Source organism: Linepithema humile, chromosome 2 (assembly GCF_040581485.1).
Source record: "Linepithema humile isolate Giens D197 chromosome 2, Lhum_UNIL_v1.0, whole genome shotgun sequence".
In the NCBI taxonomy this organism is placed as follows: domain Eukaryota; kingdom Metazoa; phylum Arthropoda; class Insecta; order Hymenoptera; family Formicidae; genus Linepithema; species Linepithema humile.
This window is the reverse complement of record NC_090129.1, coordinates 6,920,742-6,945,685: the sequence shown is the minus strand read 5'-3', so window position 1 is coordinate 6,945,685 and position 24,944 is coordinate 6,920,742. Positions and strand designations below refer to the sequence as shown.

The 24,944-nt window shown below is 34.7% G+C and overlaps 1 long non-coding RNA gene across 2 annotated transcripts; it reads right to left on the bottom strand.

Annotated features, from left to right (window-relative positions):
* Positions 1–673: 673 nt before the first annotated feature.
* On the bottom strand, positions 674–23,465 carry LOC136997971 (uncharacterized). Of its 2 annotated transcripts, XR_010888523.1 has the most exons (3): positions 22,920–23,465; positions 2,594–3,892; positions 674–2,262 (listed from the first exon to the last, which is right to left on the bottom strand). It is a non-coding gene; the product is annotated as an uncharacterized lncRNA (long non-coding RNA). The 2 variants fall into 2 exon arrangements; XR_010888522.1 differs by having other exon boundaries at positions 674–3,892.
* Between the last annotated feature and the right edge of the window lie 1,479 nt (positions 23,466–24,944).

Sequence of the window (24,944 nt, the reverse complement as noted above, 5' to 3'; positions counted from 1 at the left end):
GCGGGTGTCCATTCAATTCCGGAACCTGCCTACAGCGTCGATACCAAAACAACGTTCAAACCACTGTCATATAGAACAATATCATAGTGATTGATGACTCCGGCATCATCCGGATTTTAAACCTATGAATAACTGATATTTTTGTTATGCGAGAAGACAAGTGGACCACTAGAGACGAATCTTGTTTTAGCACTGCCTTCTAAAAGACACGCGCGCGCAACGAAGAAACTTTACACGTCTATTTCTGATAGACACATGCTTATGTTGTATCGAATAGATTGTGTTTGTGAAAACATCAGTCTATAAGTAACATTGCTCTATTCATCTTTCATAGCATTTTATAAGTAAAATAGATATCAGGTTACAAGAAACAAATTGTTAATTCAGATCGATAAATGTTCAGATCGAAATCTGATAAGTAATATTTCTTTACGATATTTTCAGCAAGAAGATTGACATAAAAGCTATTATAAACGTCGCACAACAAAAATCGCATGAAAACTACTTTTATAAATAACACCTATTCACATAAGAAAAATGCAAAAAAATTCTTTTCATTTACATTGTCTATAAGATATATAACACTTACAACTTTTATCGGTGATCGACTTACGATTATTATGAATAAACGTGATATTTTTGAAATAGTAAATAGAAGAATAAGTTGTATCTAAGATGTTAATAATCGGAGATTATCTAAATATAAAACAATGATTTCTACGCAAAGCAGACATGAAATTTTTTTCTGCCGCGTTTATTTCTTTTTTTTTGCATTTTATTGCGCTCTTTAATCACCGTGCATAAAATTTAATGAGAGACGCTCGACAAAGAAATATCATGTCGAAATTAATTATGATTCAGAACAATAATTAAATAAAAAGTGAGTTGAAACGCTCTCGCATCATGCTTTCCATGGACCGATTCTCAACGCTAATTAAATTCTAAAAAGCTTTATTAATGACTTGCCGACGGTGGCGTAGTATGTAATTATTCCTTTAGTTGGTTGATTCGACATTCTTTAATAGAGTTTACATCAGCTTCCTTAAATATGCAACAAAAAATATATTGCAGTATAATATAACCGTGGGTTAGGTGGGTGTTGCGACCGTCTTAAGCGCCTCTACGCTAGAAGTGACTCGCGCGCTAATATTAAAGTAAAATAAATTAAAGCAATAATATTAAAGTAAAATAAATTACTCACCGGTACGATGCGCAGCAGCGGAGTTGTCGTTCTTTGACGGTGTTTTGCAAAGTTGATCTGTAAAATAAAAAAGTAAATCCAGATTAGTGTTTGAAATAATTAATATTTATAAAATAATTACTGCGCACATTGAACTTTATATTCGTTTATTCATGCATACGTCTAAACAAAGAATTAAAATTTTCAAAAATATATTTTTTGAATAAAGAAAAAAGTTTAACTAGTTGAAATAATAATATGTCAAAAATCTCTAAGAATGGAATATTAATATACTATTACAAATATTTTACTAAATATTTAAAGTATTTTAAATATTTTATATGCGCTACATTATATAATATTTTATATGCAATATTTTGCGAATAACAAATAAATGAATAATTACCTAAGCGTTGCTCCGCCGGCGCCTGATGCTCCTCCTGAGCCTCCTCCTCCTCTCAGTGGTCCTTCGAAGCACTCACATTGAATCACACGCGTTCGCGGCGCATGCATTGCTCGCATGCGTACCTAAATACGAAAATCGCGCGATACTTAGAACGGCACTCCCGACATCACAGGCGAATCGAACCGAATTGTCCAAGCTGTGACGTTACGCGCGAATTCCGTCCGCGTTTCAGACGACCACATTTACCAATTGGGGCACGATTCTCTCAAAACAGAAGGCAAAGATAAGCTCGAAGAAGATGAGGTGATTAGTCATCCAATCAACCGACTAGATACAAGACATCTGAAAAGCAATCGGTAGCGTTTGACTAACTCCGGTAGCCGTCCTCGACTACCTTCGACAGTCCGGCTATCTGTACAACTAGCGCGCTGCACGTAGAACCGAAGATTGCCCTGCCGTAATCGAGATTTTATGATTGAAACCGACCTTTCCCTCCCCCGAGCCAAGCCTAAAGTCAAAAAAAATCGTGTCCCAATATTTGTCATACAGCAAAAATGTGTTCATCTATAGATTCGCTATAACTCTCGGCATTAACGGCACTCCCGACGCGCATTTTGTTATACTATACGACGGAACGAATATATTTTGTAGCACCGATTACGCGCACAAAGTTGATCTGTAAAATAAAAAAATAAATGCAGATTAGTGGTTAAAATAATTAATATTTATAAAATAATTACTGCGCACATTAAACTTTATATTCGTTTATTTATGCACACGTCTAAACAAAAAATTAAAATTTTCAAAAATATATTTTTTGAATAAAGAAAAAAGTTTAATTAGTTGAAATAATATGTAAAAAATTTTTTAAAATGGTGAATATTAATTTACTATTATAAATATTTTACTAAATATTTAAAGTATTTTAAATATTTTATATCCGCTACATTATATAATATTTTATATGCAATATTTTGCGAATAACAAATAAATGAATTATTGCTTACCGTAAAGTTGCTCCGCCGGCGCCCGATGCTCCTCCTGAGCCTCCTCCTCCTCTCAGTGGTCCTTCAAAGCATTCACATTGAATCACACGCGTTCGCGGCGCATGCATTGCTCGCATGCGTACCTGAATACGAAAATCGCGCGATACTTAGAACGGCACTCCCGACATCACAGGCGAATCAAACCGAATTGTCCAAGCTGTGACGTTATGCGCGAATTCCGTTCGCGTTTCAGACAACCACATTTACCAATTGGGGCACAATTCTCTCAAAACAGAGGGCAAAGATAAGCTCGAAGAAGATGAGGTGCGATTAGTCATCCAATCAACCGACTAGATACAAGACATCTGAAAAGCAATCGGTAGCGTTTGACTAACTCCGGTAGCCGTCCTCGACTACCTTCGACAGTCCGGCTATCTGTACAACTAGCGCGCTGCACGTAGAACCGAAGATTGCCCTGCCGTAATCGAGATTTTATGATTGAAACCGACCTTTCCCTCCCCCGAGCCAAGCCTAAAGTCAAAAAAAATCGTGTCCCAATATTTGTCATACAGCAAAAATGCGTTCATCTATAGATTCGCTATAACTCTCGGCATTAACGGCACTCTTGACGCGCATTTTGTTATACTATACGACGGAACGAATATATTTACGTGTCCGAATACGAAAAATCGCGCGACTCACATTAAACGACACTCCCGACGTCGCAGGCGCATCGAACCGAATTGTCCAAACTGTGACGTTATGCGCGAATTCCGTTCGCGTTTCAGACGACCGTATTTACCAATTGAGACACAATTTTTTTCAAAACAGAGGGCAAAACGTAAGCTCGAAGAAGATAAAATGCGATTAGTCATGAAATTAACCGACTAGATACCGGGCATCTCACCAGCATTTCGGTGCCTAACTAACGGTACTGTCGACCAAATCGCTGGACTTGTAGACCGTCGATCATATGTTTCATAGTTGCAATTAAGCAACCCCATGCTTTCCGGCATGACATATGTTAGCACGTCTGACACTGAAGATGCCTTTTCGTATTCGAGATTTCATGATAAAAATCGAACCTTTTCTCCCCCGAGCCGAGCCCAAAATCAAAAGAAAATCATGTCCCAATATTTGTCGTAGCATGCGGCGGAAATACGTTCATCTATACGATTCGCTAAAATATGGCGTTTCGTATTCGCGCGAAATTATCACGCCACTCCCGGCATAACGCACTCCCGCACTTCCGGCGCACGTTTTATTATATTACGAAATTACGGCGGACCAAATATGACGATTTGAAGCGTGAAGGTTTATCTGTAAAATATACAAATACATTTATACAATGATATAATAATATTTCAATATCTATATTATAAAATATTAATTTATAATAAACGTAAAAGTACGTCCAACATTCTCAGCTTCCAAATTTTATGTTTAAAATTTCATGACAATTAAATCATCAATCGACAATTAAATTGTCTTCCTTCAAGATATAGTGATGTCTTTTAAGAATCGTCATCGAGGCTAAGAGACGACCGATCAACGTTCGGTCATCCTGTCAACTGAACCATGCGGTTTACAGTTCACTATTGTTGTGGAATCGTTCCGTGAAAATGATACAAACAATTCTGAAGGATTGATCGGACATAGGCAAAGATCGAAGGTGATGTATCGGCAGTCTTTTCCAAAATGTGCCACGCGCTCAAAATTGCAAGAATCTTAAAGTCTTCAGAACTCAATTCATTGTAAGAATTCTTCTAGCAGTATCTGTCAAAAATCTGGTATTCATGTGACTTTTCCGCTACTCCCATGGGCCGCATCGATCGTATCGATATGCGATTCGTTTGGAAATAATTCTTAAAATTTCTATTCGTATCTTTTTGCCAAAGCAATCCAGTACAAGGATAATTTCAATTTTAAGCTCGTGAAAAAATACAAAAACGAAAAAAAGTCAAGAATAGATTACTTTGGGAAAATTGCTTTTAACTGTGACAAACTACTTAAATTCTAATGATGAATAAAATAGAAATGTCAAATTCTTAAAATATAAAAGGAAAAATAAAAACAGTAAAACAATAAACATGTACATATATTAATCGATCATATTGTTCGCATTTTTGAATGTTTATAAGCCAAATATTCATAAGTCAATGTTAAGTATGCATACACATACACAATGTGTAATCTATAATTAAGAAAATTTAATGTGGTTCGTATCTTTTCGCGAATTGAGCAGTTGATTTAAGGACTGTGGACCACTCGCTGTTATCGATTCATTGAGTAAGTTATTGAGACGATTTGTGTATTGCTTTTGCAGGAAGCGATATATAAAATGCACATATAAAATCGCGACCGTGTGCATATTACTTGTATTGTCATAAATATATCAGTTCTTCATGTATTTACGATTTCGAATCGCCGAGTCCTCGCTACCTTCGTCATAACGCGTGGAACCGCCCCTCGTGTGATGCACGCTTAAATAGTACCCCCCCTTCCTCCGTAACCCTCGAGAAATTTATTGCCAGGAAAATATAGAGCTTATAGACGAGCAAGCGGCTCGACGGTTTAACGGCCGCTTTCTTTACCGTGCGAATTCGCTTCTGCGTCCCGTGGTTCTGCAACCAAACGTGACGAATATTGCAGCGGAGAAAAAAAGAAGAGAGAAATAAGGATGGAAGAAGAAAGTGTCAAACAGAGAATGAGAAACCATAAGAAAATCAACTATGGAACGGTTTGTAACTGATTTATTAGCTTCCAACGAGTCACGAGATTAACTTTAATTTAGCTATGGAAAAAAATCTTTTTAATATTAATATAATAAATATTTGAAGTAATAATTAAAAGTATAACACACAAAAATTATGTATCTCTGAGATGAAAAAGAGATTAATTTGTTAGTTAAATAATTATCTCTTATCCTTAGATAACTAATTTATTTTTGTCTGTAATTAAAAAAGATAAAAAATTGATTGTAATTTAGTTAGAATTCAGCAACGTTGATAAAATCGGCTCTTATGCCATCTAATGTTAACTTTTTTTACCCTTCCCTGCCAATGCGATATGATTACAGATGACTAGCTTTAAAATTTTCCCATGTATCAAATATCATCTAACCGTTTCCAGAAATGTACAATTCTTCTTGAGAGGTAATAAAAAAGAAAGATACATTTCTACACAGAATCTAGGTAGGCAGATCCGCGGGAGGTCTTTCGTGATGCTATTACCAAAAAATAGTCTGACCTGTGGCATCAATGGGTTACAAAATTGGGGTTAAATGCAGCTCGGATATTCGGGGTAAAATACTCGTAATTCTCCGCAAAAATTTTGAGCCGCAGCTGCCACTCAAAAAGGTCAGATTATTTGTGCACCTGAATTGCCCTTTTCAAAGGGTCACAGAATATAGTTTTGAAGAGAGTTCGATGCCCCAGCCGGTTACCCGCTTGATTACGCGTAATGATGGTCGATTGATAGCGAGTAAGGTACGGATCATATTACTCGCGCAGGTAAACAAAAAAAAATTTTTTTTTTTACTTTCTAAATTATTGCACAGACACACTGAAAATAACTAATTTCACAATGAACAAAATCAGCCTTATTTTTTATATTTATTTATAATTAAAACTAATAATTGCACATGTAGTTATGCTGATATGTGCAGATTACAAACGCTAAATAAAAATCAATTTCCTAATCTTTCTAATCATTGACTTGATAGAACTGCGTTAAAACAGTTTGAAATCGTTGAATTTGAAAATTGAATCGAAATCAGTTCATTTGAACATAATTTAACTAAAGAAATTATATGCGGCTATCATTTGACGAAAGTATCCAAAACGAAAGCCGAAAAGAGGCGAAGAAAGAAGCCCGGCGTTACTGAGATTTGCCAATACACGGTAGCACCCTTAGCTCTAAGGAACAATGACTACTCTGATGATGACAAACGTCTCGTAATATGATACTCGGCCATATGCCGCCGTGAACGACCCTCTGGCATCCATACTGATACAGTGAAGCGTGTGCGCGCAGTACACGCCGTGCAACCTTGCGACCAATAACGAAGCGAAACAACATCATCGGCCAACAAAAGAGGCCACGACCTGAAACCCCGCGGCTCGATACAAATCTGCAGATATGCCAGGTTATAGAGTTACATGTCGAGGGCAAGGCCCTCGAGGGGGTAGAAAAAGCACGGCTTCTCGCGGCCCGGGACTCTCTCTCTCTCTCTTTCTCTTCGCTTCTCGTCGCCATTAGCGCAAAATTTTTTTATTGTTAAAACCATTATGTTTCAACTAATAGATTAATGATATTTCAAAGAAGTGTAGGCAATTGTAAAAAGTAACAAAAATTATAACATATAAGAATAAAGAGAAATATTAAATAAACAACTACGAGAAACAACTATATGAGATTCTTCGATATTATAAACTAATTCTGTCAAATCTTTCAGTTACATTTTTCAGTTACAAAAGACATGTATATGTGTCTAGTTAAATCGTCTTTTCAATATGTTAAGTGCTTTTGAATTGCTTTAAATTTTCACTTTTACTATAAAATAACAATTTGATAGGTGGCTACATTTTTTCCACAACGGAGCACTCTGTTAGTGGTTAATTAATTGAAAAACTACGCCCACCAAAGCACGCGGAGCCAACGGTCATCGGTGAGAAAAAAAAATACGTCGGCTGGATGAAGGGTTTTCAGAACAGACCTGTCAGACATAGCCGATGCGCAGCTGTGGCCGATCGTATTAAATGTGTAATTATTGAATCGTTAAGTCTCCGTCCTGACAAGCAACGAACAGACATACTAATTGACAAATTGCTCTTTGTCAAGCCTGCTATCTCTGTCACAATGCGACGGTAAAAAAAGTAATCTCGCGTATCATTGGAATTACTCGATTTCTGACTACTTCTTAAACACTATCAACTTTTTCATATCAAATTGAGTTGCAACACAACTCTTATAAAAGAAACAAACTTATCTCACGCTTCGCACTAGTCATCGTCATCATTTATCAATCTTTTTAAGTCTGACAAAATATAAATACTTATAATTTTTTAAGCTTTGCTTTTGGACAACATTTCACTCTTTAATTAAATTTTCTATTATCTCTAATTGAGGCAAAATATTTAAAATATAAATTGTGACAAAAAAGCGCTCTTTATGGATTTATTCGAAGACTTAACAAAGAAATCGAGAAACGCTCGACATCTATCTACAGAACAAATAGTTCTGTAGTCTGATAACGTGGAGTCGCAGGCAGATATACGAAAACAAAGGTTGCCTATTGAGTTTGCTGAACAAACGATACATTGAGCACCGTGGCAAACGCGTCGGCCACGGCTCGATACGTTTCGCACGTACGAAGAACACGATGGAGAAACACGACTGATCTTTTTTGAGGTCCGTGGCAAAAGTCGCGAACGAGCACGGGCTCTGCGAGATCCTCTTCAAGATTTCTCGGACCCTTGAAGAGGCAGTAACGGCTGCATTTGTCATGATTAGCCCTTTTAGTCATGGTGACCCGCCATTATGTTCATCCCAGGACGCGGCGCGATTCTGCAGCCCACAGAACACGCTGATCGCCGTTATTAACACGCCCGGTAGAGAGATTCCCGATCTTGACGGTGTGATCTTTTCGCGTCGCTATATTATATCTTCAACACAAGTTAAGCTATTAAAAATCGAAGGATATTAAAAGAATGAACTCGTCTTCTTGCATTGGAAAGTATACAAACATGAAATTTATACGTATATAAAATATACTTCTGATTTGATGAATCTGAATCTAATATCCTACTTCGATGGTCGAAAGTCATCAAAATGGATCATCTTCATGTGGCACACGATAATGAATGGTGAATTTTACCGTGGCTCTGATAATGTACACTATACAGAGCACATTAAAGTTCACTAACTGAAGTAAAACTTATAATCAGCATGTAGAAAGCGGACAACCGTCCGTAATATTACATAGTTAGTAGAATGACATATGTTATCTGGTAACTTATCGTGAAGTTAGTTTAGTGATCTAGTTTAGTTAATACTTATAAAACCAACACATGGCATACGTACACACACATACACACAAAACTTAACCGGAAAAGAAATTCCTACTACATTAGCTTGTACTATATGTCACGTTGTATTTTTATCGCGAATTTATGCGCTTTTAATAAACTTTAAAAAACTTTAATATGAATAAAAATAAAATTATTTCTTGTGAGGCTTGTTGAAATAATAAAATTATTCGATTTAAAGTGATACTCAAATTACAAAAATTTACCAAGTATTTATAAATTATTAAAACCACTTTTTAACAATATATGTAGTTAAAATCTATTGGAGAGTTCCCTCACGATCAACGAAACGCGATCTAAATAATCTGAAGTTTCGGTTGGGACGTCTGACTACTGTTCGCCACTAATAAAATAAACAGCCTATTATCTGTGTGTTCAAACTTAATGTGTTGCCGTACTTTCAAGATATAAAACCCTCCACGGATAATCCAAAACAACAACAATGATGGAAGAATGGCTTTGTCCGCGTACGTACCTCGGGCTGTGCACCAACTATGCAAACAGTGGCTATGCACAGCCCGTTGTTCTCGTGTATCTACCTAAATTATATAATGTTCATTGTCAGTATGCGATGAAATTTCGTAAAACATATTAACGTAAATCTTATTGTAGAATTGTAACAAAGAGATGTATGCAAATTTAACTTCAAAAATAAATTCGTACGCTATATCTTTCTAACACGTCAAAAAAAAACATTGACTTGTTTGTTAGCCGTGCAAATTCACTAAAAACTTTTATGTTGATTTCAGTTATGTATGTGTTAACTTCAATTGGCAACTAATTACGTATGAAAAGTTTAATATTCGGAATATTTTACACATTTCATCATCGAAATTTATCTTTCCGAATTTGCCACAACTTATAAAAATGTTTTCACATCTGTAATTTTAATTATTTGCAATAGTTGCTGGAAAAAGATTGCCAATTAAAATAATTCGATTAAAAACTCGTGTACGTTATAAAAAATATAGCTTTATAAAATAAAGCCAAATATGTAGATATATGGGTTCACGAATCAATTTGATCAAAGAAACACTTGAAACAACGGGCCAAGAACCATTGCTCTTCTCAAACGGAAAACGAGAATGCAATCATTCGAGAAATTAGGGACGACTCTTAGCGGAGAGTCGACAAGCTCTAGGTGTTATTTTAGGTCTCTCACAAAGCAATGCGGTTAAGTGGGTCGAGCTTGAATGAGCGAAATGAGAAGGGCCGCAATGGATACAAAACAAACCCCTATATCTAGCGCTAAAACCGCCACTCATTGTTGATACGCTTCTTTCGCGGCCAATTATATCTCTCTTCCCTATTTCACATACACAAAACTCAGTAATCTTGAAAAGTTTCTTCATAGGCACGTCGCTCTTCATCTAACAAGCAAAACTGGTAAAAAGAAACGATGATGCAGCAAATCGACGAAAACTGTTTCCATTCTTCGCTTTGCGCGGTATGCATTTTAGAAACTCGCGCGTGCCGCGAACACGAACAATCGGATTCGATGATTCTGCAGCTCCCGTCGGTTTCCAAAAGTCATCGTAAAACTCTCGAAAACGGAGAATGCTGATTTCAGAACAGAATTGTATGCGCGGAGAAATTTTTTTGTAAAATAGCGTGATTGTTTCGTTGTTGTATATTTTATTTCATTCCCATTATTTTATCGGGTCTCGAATCTAATAAATATTCTACTGCGAAAAAACAAGTGGATTTTTAAGATCTTAATATTGTATCTTAATATCGAAATTCAGCTTGACTTATTGATGAGACTTCAAGCGGCGAAAAATGTGTTTTCCGCATCCTAACTTATCAGTTTCTCACTCTGAAAGCGCCGGACCCAAAAGAAGCCTGTTTTATATTCCTTGTTTATAGAAACAACTGCGAAACACGACACCCCCGTGGCAGCCATCCCACCACCTTAGCAACTCGCCCCTTTGTGTAGGCCTGTTCGCTCGCAAAATCCCAGAAGCATCTATTGTTCGCGCAACGGCGCTACGTTGCAGTCTCGGATCGATCGTCGAGAAAGAAAAAAAAGAACGAAGAAACGACGGTCCTTCATTATAAAATTACGTAACTGTAAATTGAGCAAATACAACGGACGCACCCTTGGCCCCGGGCTTGCATTTTGCCTGCGCCACCGGGCCCCTGCAGTGTGGCCTGAATATCGAGTTACGAACAACCAAAGTAACTTTTATCTGAACGAGACATCTAACGAGAAGAAGTTCCCGGGACGGTAGTACGTCACCTGAAAGAACAGGAACACTATCGTTTATGGTGCACGCGTGTGCATAAAGAAAAAAAATACGAAAAGTACGATACGTTGCACAATATTCTTTTCCGAAACACTCTTAAAACATTTTTTAGACTCGTGCAATTTTAACGATAATTTAACTATTAAAACTTATCTGAACACAACTTTCCTTATGTAATAATAATTCTTTGGGATATTGTGTTATAGAAAAATAATTCTCGAAATTGAAAAAAACTAAATAATATTCAAGTGTGCGCCGTTGTTAAAATTTAATTGAGCGTAATGCGAGCGTAATACTAACAATAAGTCCCGGGTACTTGAAATATCGTTGTAGTGAATAAGGAAACCAGAATACGAGATCAAATCCGTATTAACACGAGCCATACATCGTTTGAAGATCGGCACAAAAGAAACTCACGACCACGAGCGCATTGGCTGCTAAGTGGAGCATTTACACTCGAAATTCGCACTGTGTCACGCCATTGAATGATTATCCTTAGCCAGGATTACGTAGGTCGGATTTTCGACGGCAGGAATGGTGTCGGGATACGAGCTAATTCCCAGGACGCTACAAAAACGATGGGCGCAAGATCGTTACAATGACGCTATTGAAGATACTAATAGATGCATTTGGAATGTCGATCGATAGGATCGATCATGGTGGCCACGTCGATTAGACTTATCTCAGAATAAGATTTCTCATCTTATTCTGAAGAACTTGAAATGATAATAATCATATCGTTAATTGCCAACTCTTTCAAGGATAATTACTACACGCGGATAAATTATCCGTTACACAAGGATCACATAAATCGCACTAACATTTATGTTTCCAATATGATGATATATCACACAAGTATCGAGAAGCAAATGCTCAATTTTAAATGATACGTAATAAATTTTATGTAACAATAAATTATACATGTTTTAATTAACATATTTAATTAACGCGTCGGAACTGAAGTAATTTAAATATCATTTCAATCACTAATAATTTAATATCGATCGATTAGAACATCGAGCAGGGGCCTCTATTAAAGAATAGCGGCAATGAAAAGTCTTGGCGGAACAAATCGGGGAATCTCCGGGCTTTCTATGACAGGATTTTGATCGTATTGTATTGGTAACTGGGAATGACATGCGAGCTCGTCCCACAGGATGCGTCATGGGATCTTGGAGGACTAATTTACAGGGTGGCGGTGTAGGATGACGACATTGATGGATACAATTGTTGCCCGTATTGTGCCAGTTATTGTGACGCGACAATCGAGATGCGTGTCCTTATTGTCTGCTTGTTTGCGGCTCGAATAAACCACACATTCGTTTCTTTTTTTTTACAGGAAGACACGCACATCTCTTGTTAAAAAATATTTACTTATAAAAAATGTATTCACAAATTTTCTATGAGGATAAATTACAAAACAAGGATAAGTGAATAATTAGAGCGACTGAATTTATGAATACCGGTTAATATTACATTCAATTATACGTCTTTTCCCTGATCATTTGGCTGTGTAATCAGAATACAGAAGTTATTTCTGTCACGGAGAAAAATGTTTTCATTACATTCTAATTTACATTTCCTGAACTCAGTTTCTGCACGATGATTACACTATGTAAGTCCGCGAAAACCGGATCTGCGAAGAGAATTAATATGATTAAGACTAGTATTTTTGTTCGAATGTTATTCTTGTGAAATTATGATTATTCATCGTTTCAACGAAACGATACATATCACATGACGCGAAATATTTCATCGCACGTATTTGCATGCGACTGTTATAAATTTCTACACAGCACTTATAAGAAATTAAAAATGAGTTTCCGTAACTTAATTGCAACGCGCTAGATTCTAAACGAATTCCACGATAATTATTTCCAATAAATAAAGTTGCGTTAATTGCGGTCGCGAAGTAATCGCGAAATAAGTGCGCCTACGCAAAGCAGAATGCAAAATGAGCCTTGATAGTAAAGAAAACACATTTCAGTTTGGCCTACTTTATGTTTCCTGCTTACGGCCTAAAGATGATTAAAATATAATACTTTACGATCTACTAATAAAAATTTAGACAATTCCAATTTTGCATTTTTGTAATTTTTGTAATTTAATTTAATTTTATACGAACCAATATTAGCAACTGTTTCTATACATATTTATGTCTAACCATCTTTTAACACGATTTAATATATAAAATTATATTTCTAAGAAAATAAAAAATTGTTAAATAACATTAATGTAAATATATTGTACATTAGAAATAAAAAATTAAAGATATTATGTAAATTTTGTTTACGACGAAGAACTCTTAACAATAATATCATAAGATATTAAAATAATCTAATAGAATAAAACAATAAAAGTATTGCATGCATCCGAAATTGAATTGCGGATTATTATTTCGATATTGCAAAGAAAAATGTACGAGATAAAGTCGTTAAGCTAAGAATCAAGCGAAAACAGGGTACTTCTATATATACATATACATATGTACATACATAATGCCTATACATATATATATATGTATGCATTATATAAGTTATGTACATGTACATATATGTACATGTATAACCAGGAAGAACCAGCAGCGCTTGACAATAGAATCGCATAAACTGCACGTCACCCTGTTGTGTGTAAACTCGTAGGGCGCAGCGCGCGACAATTGGTGACAACACGTCTACAAAGCGGCGAAACGAGCCAAAACGAGACGAAAGAGCCGTGTAGTGAACGATGACGGATTCGAGCTGACAATTACTCGAGTCAACTTTGTTCATGATACTTTTTAATTTTATCTAAATCAAACGAAAGTCAATATATTGATAATATCAAATGTCGTCATAAAATGTATAAATAAAAAAAATTATTCAGTGAATAATTAAATTTTAATTTTATTTTTATAATGCAAGAAAATATTCCTCCCTTCCTTAACATTATGTATTTTTCGCATGTAAAATAATCATTTTATCTTAAAAATGTAATACTCGCATTTATTGTTACCTCTTTTCCGCGATATTGATTGATTATCTCGATACGCATTGTGCGTTGCTTCGTGCTATCGAATTATCATTGCGAAAGTTGCATACTTTTACAGTTCATATTTTGAGAAGATTATTACAGGTATTTTTTTTTTTTTTTTTTTAATTACTTTTGTATTTTATAGAAAATATTCAAAGTGCTTTTTTAGATAAAATTATAATATACATTTCTTTGCAAAATTAAGAGAATAAATAGCGCGCGTGTAGCTAGTAATATAAATAATAGTACTTTACTAATCTACTTTTACAAAAGTAGAAGAAAGATGTAAATTCATTATCAATATATTTGTGGCTTTTTCTTGTACAAACTCGAGAGATGTTCGATTATTATACTGGCGGTGTGGTCTATAAGCACAAGTCATTAATCACGCGGGTCCCCGATTCCCCGTCACGGAACAGGGACAACGAGAAAGACTAGAAAGAGATCGTAACACGCTCGCGGCGAGCAAAAGCCCTGAGGTGATTCTCTATAGCGAGCAATAATAGAGCCGTAACCGTAAGCGGGCGCAGCTAATAGTAATAATGTTGCTAGTGCTGTAAGCTGTGCGACACGTTGTGGGGGCAGTACAACAAATACATGAATGTGTGTGTCTGAGTGTGTACACATGTGTGCACACATAACGGAAACAGCGTGAAAGAGAGGGAAGGTCGGGGGAAGAATCTGAAAGGACATCGGCAGATCACAGAGAACGTTCAACTAACAGATTTCTTTCTTTCTGTCTTGGCGCATTTGTCAAATCCAGGCAGCGGCATGTTTCACAAACACTCGGCCGCGCCACCCCCGCCGCCAACCTACGAAATCATATTCGGCAAGTTCCACAAGCGCTATCGCTCTTTTGTCGCTATTTACCTACGGACGCCAGAGATTGATTCTTTAATAGCATACCGCTGAGTGTTACAATTGGCAGTTGTGAATGAATGTATAGAGCAAAGATAGAGTGTTTGTTTACCCGCTAAAAATTATACTCACAAATGTCATCATGCGTGATAATAATTGCGCCGAACAACGCGATTTCACACTTTTCATGACACCTTTCTAGAATTTGATTGATATTTAGCTAAATTTTATGATAGATAGTTGAGTGAGTTTAGCTTAAATTTCAGCTTGAGCAATTTCGTAACGTTTGCTGACCGAATGATCTTTTCGTGTCGAACAAATTACGCGAGTGTACACATAAATGCGATGTATACCGTTCGTCTCTTTCGATTAGTACGGTGCAGCAAACAGGAACCGCCAAATCATTTTTGCACGCGGGACAGAACACGGCACAATACGGGCAATCGAGTGTGAGGGATGCGAGGTGGATCGGTGTCTCTCCCCTCGCCGGGCAGAGAAGAGATTCGTCCGTCGGTTTCTGTGTGGTAAACACGTTGTGTTAGCGAAAGTAATGATGGCCCATCGCACCATTGATTTGTGGCTCCATTAGTTCTGGGCTCGTCGGGTTCACACCTGGCCGCTTTCCGCCTTGTGCCCGAGTCTACGTATAAATATATGTGTATGTGTCTATGTTGTGTCTGCTGTTCGATAAATCCAAATTACTTCTTCTCGAAGAGCCTGCCAGAGTCGATCTCCGACTGTAACGCACATTTTCACGCACGGAGAAACGAATCTCACCAAATGTAGCGTAAAAAGTGCATACTTGAAAATTATTAATGTGAACACAACTAGGAAGCATAAGTTTGCACTCGGAAATTAATTTATACGAGTATTTTCGAGAACGCAATTCAATATCCATGCTAACTATTTTTTAGATTAAAATTACGAAATACGAACGAATTCTTCAGAATTCAGTAAGTTTAGCAATTACTAAAATTGTTCGAAATCTAGAAAAATACTAAATTTAATTTTATAATAAGTACAATATAATAGAAGAGCATTAAGAGCCGTCGCAGGATGTTAACGCGAAATTTTTAATTTTTCGTAAAGAAATTAATTAGTCTACATGAGACAGTTAAATTGTACACCAATCTCAGATTGAGATACATAAAGTGTACAAAAAGTTAAGTACATATATGAGCCTTTCCATTATATGTATTTTTAATTTTATAAATTATTTTATATCTTTATGTAATATATCAAAATGGTAGCAAAGCATTTACATTTTACAAGTCAAAGAAAATTATTGATAATTTAAATTTATAACGTATTAAAATAATTCTATTAATAAATAGCAATGTTTTAAAAACTCTAGCAAAGAGCGAGGTTTATCTAGACAAATATTTTAAAATGATGTATGTCTTTTCTTACTATGTAACCAAAGAAGAATGTGCGCTATACACAAATCTAAAAAAAACAAAAAAAAAAGTATACTGATGATACTTGTAAATATGATAAATGTCTTAACGAAATAATTTACAAAATAGGGGAGATTACCACTGAAGATGGGAAAAGTGTAGGACAGTCAACGCTGAAAAAGATGTCAAGAAAGATAAAAGCACCGCTCTTGCGAGACCACCCTCGGTGAAACCGACCAGATATTAGACAAGGACCTGCTTAGCCGAAATATAGCGCCCGTATAAACAACCCTCGATAAGTTTCGAGCTAACAAGTTGATAATGAGAAAACTTCTTCTGTTTTGTGTCGGCGAACAGAAAACCAGAAACTGGGAGGTAAAACTTTTTGAAGTGTGTCACACAGACACACCGTCCGATATTTCCAGGAGATCGTGAGAACGTCACATCTTACTTAGCGTGAAAAAAATGACATTTCGATATCTCCAATCAAATTCTGATAATCTGAACACCTACAGATAATTATTCAATTTAACTAGTTTAAATTTATGTGTTAGATACGCGGCTCGGTAAATAAAATTAATTTTTATAAGAAAATTGTTTCGTTATTTTAATATTTTGACGTTTTTCCCAAATAAATATCCTTTCTTCCCAATACACGCACGATTCTAATTTACTTTTTCCTTGCTTAAATATTTTTCAAAAGCATAGAGCTCTAGCCACTTCTTCGAACTCTTGATGATAAAAGGAAACCGAGAAATCAGGGTAGACTCCCTGGCTCGAGTACGGACTAGTCGGCGTTCTCTGTAGTTCGATCGTGGGCGGAACGGGGCGTAGTATACGACGTGTGTGAAGCAGAGATTGTCAATGGACGGTATTGTTGGTATCCTAGAGGAAATGAATAAATGGCTGTGCTGCCATGTTGTCCAAAGACGCGTACGTGCGGATATTAGCAGACACCCTCCATTTATTTCCTCTGCTATTTACTACTATCGAATCGATGCGAGAATTCTTTTTCGTCACCTCCCGACAAAATGGAACCCATTGACGATATTCGACTTAATGAAAGAGAAAGAGAATTTCCGGGATGTTCACGAGATAGGACTCTTAAATGTGTCTTAACTCTTTTAATAAATCCTTTTGATCACACAAATCTTATCCTCTCTCTCTTTAACTTCAAATGATCTTCATACATTCATTGCTCTTTTAAGAGCAACGAAAAATTTTATCATGTAATTCTATTACAAATATCAGCCGTAGCTTTGATAATTTCTCTTACTTTTTTATCTCATAAAATGAAACAAAAACTCTATCATCAAAGTCACAAAATCAACGCTAAAAAAAATTTGAATAATACTTCTATATTCAATGGAATGTTTGCGGTTTTCATGAAGACCAATAGGGATTTGTGTGATTAATTTAAGATTCGCTACGGTAACAGCAACGTTAGTTCTTAATAATCGAACATTAGTGTCTTATAATAGCGAATTATCGAATCGTCATGCACGTCACTCAAAATAATGTCACTACTATACAACACTGCATGGTGCTTTAACCGTAAAAGAAAATTCTAGTTATTTCACGGAACATCGTTCAGCCAGCTATTGTTCTGCACTGTGAAGCTGGTATCGTCTTTATTTCGGTTTAAGCTTCCGCTCTAAAAAAGCGGAACCTTAACATAACGCAACACCTAATTTACGACACCAAAAGACCCCATATAGACTTCTAAATGGTTTTCCGTTCTTTTTGAAAAATCAGAAAATTTTCGATTTTTTCAAAACGCGCATCTTTACTAGTTTAAAACACACATGCGCACGCTACCCAAAAAATCTCTCTGGAAAAAAAGGAATTAAGATAAGAAAAATCGAACGGATTTAAAATAGAAATAAAATAGTTCAAATCATAATAAGATTATGTTATTAATTGAATATACAACTCAAATATAATTTAATTAAAAACCGCAGAAAAAATTTTCTTTCTTCTATGAAACGCTTTCCTATGATTATTGTATATGCAAACATTTATATTTATTAATGTTAATATATTTTTTACAGAATATACAAATTCTAAAATATTGATGTGAAATGTGTGTGGCGCACAACTCATATCATGAAAATAAAAATAGAACTATTCTGAGATTTTCAAAAAACTATCGCATAGATTATATACGTATAATTCTTTTATAAATTTGACTTAAATATAAAGTACATACATTTACATTTAATTAAATGTAAATGATTAATTTATTTATTTCAATCTAAAATATTCTCTATTTCAGTTCAAATAGTATATAGATATAATAAACTAACAACTATGCAACATCATGCTCAAAGATTTTCGCATTCCTTAAAATTCTTGCAAATCACGTCATGATTTTTTCTTTTTACAGACATAAATTTCAGTGTTTAGCAACCCGATGAAAAAGCTAAAAAAAATCTACCTACCTACCTATCTACCTACCTACCTACCGCGATGCGGATTCCGATAAAGAACAAGTAACGAAGTGCCTTTTTTGAATTGTCTATTTTTCATCATGTTTCCACATAGCGTACCTGAGCATGACCGCCATCAGCGGCATCTGGACTCGGCAAAGCACGCCGACAAACAAAGGCTTTCAAAAATCGGCAGCTCTACTCTCTCCTACTACTATAGAATCATAGGGAAAAAGATTCTGGCAACAATACCTTGACATGTTTCTCAATATTTAGCATCATGACTTTTCGTCGAGCTTTTCGTCCAAAATCTCCGCGTCGAATTGGAAACGAGATAATTCAATTAGACGACAGCTGCCTATGTTGGCCGCAGGTAGACTTCGCCGAGATTATAGAACGGCGAAGGTGCAGTCAGAAAGGGAAGGAAAGGACACAGAAACCCACCCTTCGTCATGGTAAACGGGAGTTCTGATATGTTTATTTGTACCGCTGATATTTCCGCAAAATAATCTGTGCAATCAATCTTTCTTTTTTTCCTACTTTTGCTTTTGAATTAACCGATAGGAGGTTTAAAATGTTGCGAGTGATTGATATTCGACATAAATATTGAAATATACATTAATAAGAAAAACTAACAGAGAAAGCTATAAGAACCAAAGTGCGAAAAATTTTATTGCCATTCAAATATTATTTGGCGATAAAATTTCTTGCCTTTTTTGCACTCCGACATCCGCACTTCTTATAACTTTTTTGTTGATTTTTTTAAATCATAAAACCATACTAGATACGTTAACGTTGAGACCGCGCGTAATATTATACTGATTGTGAGATAAAAGTATCTGATATTTGAAACTATATATAATTATGTGTCCAAAATATATAACAAATCGAATTGGATATATAGATTTTTTATTTAAAAAAAAATATTAAATATTTGTAAAATAATTTTTGTTAATATCAAAAACTTTAATCAAAAAGTAACTAAAAAATGTGCTATAAAAAACAATCTTTAAAATTTTGATAAATTTTGTAGATTTTTAATCGAATAATGTGCAAAAATAGCAATATTAAATATCTTAATCTCATTATGAAAAAACTGAGAATTAAAAAACAATATATACTTATTGATACAAATATCTTTTGTATAAAATAATACATATTTTACTTTTATTCGAAAAAAAAATTATCAACTTTTATCTCGTCTGATTTGCCAGTACCACAAATTCAATTCAATAGACTATAAATAACAATTTTTCGTTTTCAACCGAGTTCTCGATTTTAAAAAATAATTTTTAAACGTGTTTTAACGTTTTAACGTGTTTTACGACCGAGCAATTTCTCGTCAGGATGTCCTTGTGTCATAACAATACTGCGGATGCCTGTTACAAAAACAAATCATCGCGTGACGAGACCTTGTAGAGGTCTGAGGCAGTAAGATACCTGTCGTAAACTAATAAACGCATTAACTGGGCACATACCATCAACAAATCATAATCGATTACAATACACAAAAAATGGAGCTCGTAAAAAGATAATAGTTGATTTATAAGCCAACTCTCGCTATCTCTGTTTATCATTATTGCTCAAAGAGAAGCATCCCTAGCAATATATCAAGTAATTAGTTTTTCGAGGCAACCTGCTGGCACGCGAGGTCAAGTCTAATGCGCGCCACCCAAGAAACTACCATTTCCTACATCTTCCTACAACAGGAGAGATATTATACTTAAAAGGACACCCAACCGCATCATGATAAATTTCAAGTTATACAATGCAGAAAGAAGAAAGAGAGTGCAGTATAATTTTTTGTCAAAATAATAACGATTTCTTAACACGTGAGGTTCCGTTCAAATATTTTTTTTCTTCCGTATAATTAATGATTAATAACTTTAGTTGGAACATTAGAACCATTTTTCAAGTAATTTCAGTTATTTATAACGTCATGTTGTCATAAAAGACAACTGCACAGTATAATATGTAACAAACAAATATCACAGAAATGTTAGAAAATTATAGATCTTAAATAACTGCGCTCTGCAAATTATTTTAATAATTATTCTGTAGTTTGTCTCACAATTATGCTAATTAAATAATATTGATCGCGAGTGCTTAATTTTATTTCAATCAGTTTCTTAAATTTATGATATGTCTTGCGAGAATTTCTCGGTTAAATAAATTTGCTATTCTTTTTTATTCCGCGAAGAATGTCGCCAAAGAATGAAAAGAGTTTCTTGGTGCACGTGAAGCATACTCGCAACTTGCCCGTGCCACGGACAATGCCGTTATATTGTGAAAATATTGATTACAATTCAACAACAATGGAGACAATGCCATCGACTTTGCTGTCCTAGCGGCACTTTAGAAAAAGAACGACTCGAGTATCGTCTTCTCCGCTATGATCCGGCGGTATCGGATATACGTATATTGCATCCAGTAGATAAAAGAATTTGAAACAATAATCTTAACTTATTATTTATCACATTGACAAATAAATTCCCACAGTACTACATCATTGTTTTAAAAATATTGTTACAAAAAATGCACACATAAAAATGGGATATTTTTACATTTTATATAGATAAGTAATGCAAACAGAAATTATTTACTACATTCATTTTATGTGCCAAAAAGTAAACTTTTTAAACTATAATTTATTATTGCATGCCGATTAATAAGTACGTTTTTTGCTTGAATTTTTTATTTAATTAGATTTTAATGTGATTGTTTCTCGAGCATTGTGTGTGATTGTTGATTTCAAAAATTATTCACAAAAATCTACTCCAGGTGCAAGTCTGAACAACGTGCCTCCGACTCTCGATTCAAGTAGCGCGACCAATGCTTTTTTCAGCGCTGACGCGGCATTGAATTAAAATCGCAGCGTCGTCTACAGTATTTAAATATTTTGCACTCTCGAGAGATCAAGAAGATAGGTGGGCGGTTAGCTTCGTGCTCGGCAATAAGCCGCAGAGGTACTCAAAATTCCGGATATATGTGTGTAACTCAACTTGCTGACGCGTTTCTAGGCATTATTTGAACTATAGACGGAATAACAAGCGATAAAAAAACTGAAGAAAAAAAGTCTTCCTTTTCTAAGTACATCTCAAAAAAGAAAAAAAGAATAACTCAAAATAAAAAACACGTAATATTATATCATTTTTCTTTTTAAATCAAAAATTGCAGCTTTGTAGAGAAAAAATTTTTTAATTTTGATTTTTTTATTTGTAGTAGCAACATCAAATATCTTTATCTGCATTACTTGACAACGAATAGAATTGCAATAAATCATAAACAATTTAAAGAACATGTGTTGTATTAAAATTACGTTAACTTTATCATTGCAATTGATACGAATATAATATTCATCTTTTGGGCGTTCTTTTTTGTTATTTCTTTCTACTGTTTCGTATGAAAGAAATCATTTTTGCGAAAGCAAAAATTTTTGTAAAACAATAGATAAAAATATACTTCAATATGCACGTGTCAACAAGTTGACCAACTACACTTTTTCATTCATTTTCTATTTTACTTTTTCAGATATTAAAATATTAAAATAAAATTATACAGGATGTTCCAGACCAATCATATCATTCATTAATAGCAGATTCCTAAAGTCATTTGGAGACTATACATTAAAATGTTAAGACTGCAATAGTTTTTAAATGGAAAAATGTTGAAAGTTGACCGTTTTGATTGTCAAAAATTCACACACTCAGGCACGTCGCATATTGATTTTTATACACTTTCCTTACACGGAAAGGACACAATTTTTAGATCTTTTGCTGAAAGATCTAAAAATTATGCCAAATACAAATCTGAAAATAAATTTTGTTGGATAATCAAAATTAATCAATAGAACATTCGATCTTTTTCATATCGCAACAAAAAGTTTTGATGATACCATTTATATCTAGTACAATTTTTAGATCTTTTAGCAAAAGTGTTCTTTTTCGTGTGTTTCCATATAAGAAACTTTAGAAATCTACTATTAACGGGTGAAATGATTCATCTTGAGTCCTTGTATATTTTACATTATTTTTCAACCTAGTCTCTTAATGATATTACAATAAAACAAATTGACTTACCGGCACGATGCGCAGCAGTAATTTATAACAGAGTTGAAAACAATTATTTAAGATATAATTATTACGCACATTAAACTTTTATTCATCTTTTTTTATGCAAATATCTAATAACTATAAATATTAAAAATTGTAAATCTTTTATTAAATATATTTCAAAATTTTTATGTGCGTTACATTACATAATATTTTATGTCCAATATTTTACAAATAATAGATAATTAATAAATTATTACTTACCCTAAAGTTGCTCCACCGGCGCCCGATGCTGTTCCTGAGCCTCCTCCTCCTCTCAGTCCTCATTGTTGTCTTCAAGCATTCACATGCGTTCGCGACGTAAGTAAATCGCACGATGTGTTAAACGGCATTCCCGACGCGTACTTTGTCGTTCGGACAAAGTGAAACTCCATCATCGCACGGATTATACGTTCGGCATTCGAATAATGTCTGTAATAAATAACAAAGGAAAAAGATAAGGTTAAAAACTACGGAAAGCAGTATAAGGATATTTTTGAAAAAAATAAAACGCCGATACGGAATGTGATCTACCCTGTACAAGTGCCGTCGTGCAAATGATGAAGGAACATCAAGGATAAAGTTGTGCCGATTCCGATTTGGAAGAATGCGGGGAAAAAACAATAATATACGTGCGAGTACACAGAAGAGGTATGTGAGAAAGAGAGGGGGAATATGAAGCGCGCAGGCTAAGCGTGAAAATGTAAACAACCCCACCAAACGCCGCGACTCGAACTCTTAACATTATTCGATGATAAATATATCGAACATTTATCGAAATAAAGTTGAAATCGAGTTTAAATGTTCGATAAATTCTCTAATATTAAGAATTTTGAGAGACCAACTCATAGCGTTTGGTGAGGTTCTTTACCTTGTTGTGTTCAGCCTGCTCCATATATCTCTTCTCTCTCTTACACGTTCTATATATCGCCACGTATATATTTTTTTACTTTGTCCGCATTCTTCTAAATCAAAATCGGCGCGATTTTATCATGTATTTACTGCTCCTTTATCATTCGCACGGCGACACTTGTATACGAGATAGATCGCGTTTCGTATTAACGTATTATCTTCTTCAAGAGTATCTTTATATTTCTTTCCGCGGTTTGCAGCCTTATCCTTTTCCATCGTTACATTTTAAAGACGCAATCAAGTGTCGAACGTGTAATCCATGCAATGATATTGAAGCGATGATATCCAAACGACAAAATACACGTCGAAAGTGTCATTTAAAACATCCTGCGATTTACAAATTCGCGAATTGCAAACACGTATAAGTACCTTGAAGGACTGCAAAGAGAATTGAAAAAAAAAGGAGGCTCGGAAGGGCTTTGGATGCCAATTTTATAGTAATCCTTTATTATTTATTATTTGTAAAATATTGAAAGTAAAATATTACACACAGAAACTTTGAAATATTCAGTATAAAATTTGCAAGTTTTAATATTTATAGTTATTAGATATAAATATGTAATTCTTCTATTAGATATTTGCATAAAAGAAGAGTAAAACTTTAATGTACGTAATAATCCTTTTTCAAATAATTATTTTAAACACTGCTAAAATTTTGATGTATTTTGTATGTTACAGATTACCTTGTGAGCAACTCCGCTGCTGCGCATCGTGCCGGTAAGTCTATCTAATTTGTTTTACTTTAATATCATTAATTAAGAAACTAATTAAGAGAATAGATTTAAAAAATAATGTAAAATATAAAGGTGTTTCAGACTAATAGTATGAAGTGCCATATGACATGTTATCAAAGTAATGTCATTAATGCCTCCATTAATTATTTAAAATACGTAAATTTTTCCATCTAAATTTTTTAATGACAATTATGTTGTTCTAACTATAAAATTTATTTATAATATTTTCTATGTCATGTATTTTTATATAATAAAAAAGTAATTGCAATATTAATAAATATCTAGAAATTTTAATGTTGCAAAATATTTAAATATCTCAGATTTCTAATGCAATATCTAAATATTTATGCTGCACAGTCCTATCAAAATCTAAATCAATGTACATATTCGTTCAATTTACCGTACGTTTTCAGCCGTTTAGCCGTTTCGTTTAACAGCAAAGCATAGGGAGCAGATGTTAGCAGCGGACTCACTCCATTCTTTTTTTCTGCTTAGTTTTATACCAGAAAAGATAAGCAGTGAGCAGGAGGCGAGCGATTACGTAAAGTGTGGCGGCATTTAGCCCGGCTAATTGCGCGAGGACCGCGGCGAAAGGGAGGAAAAC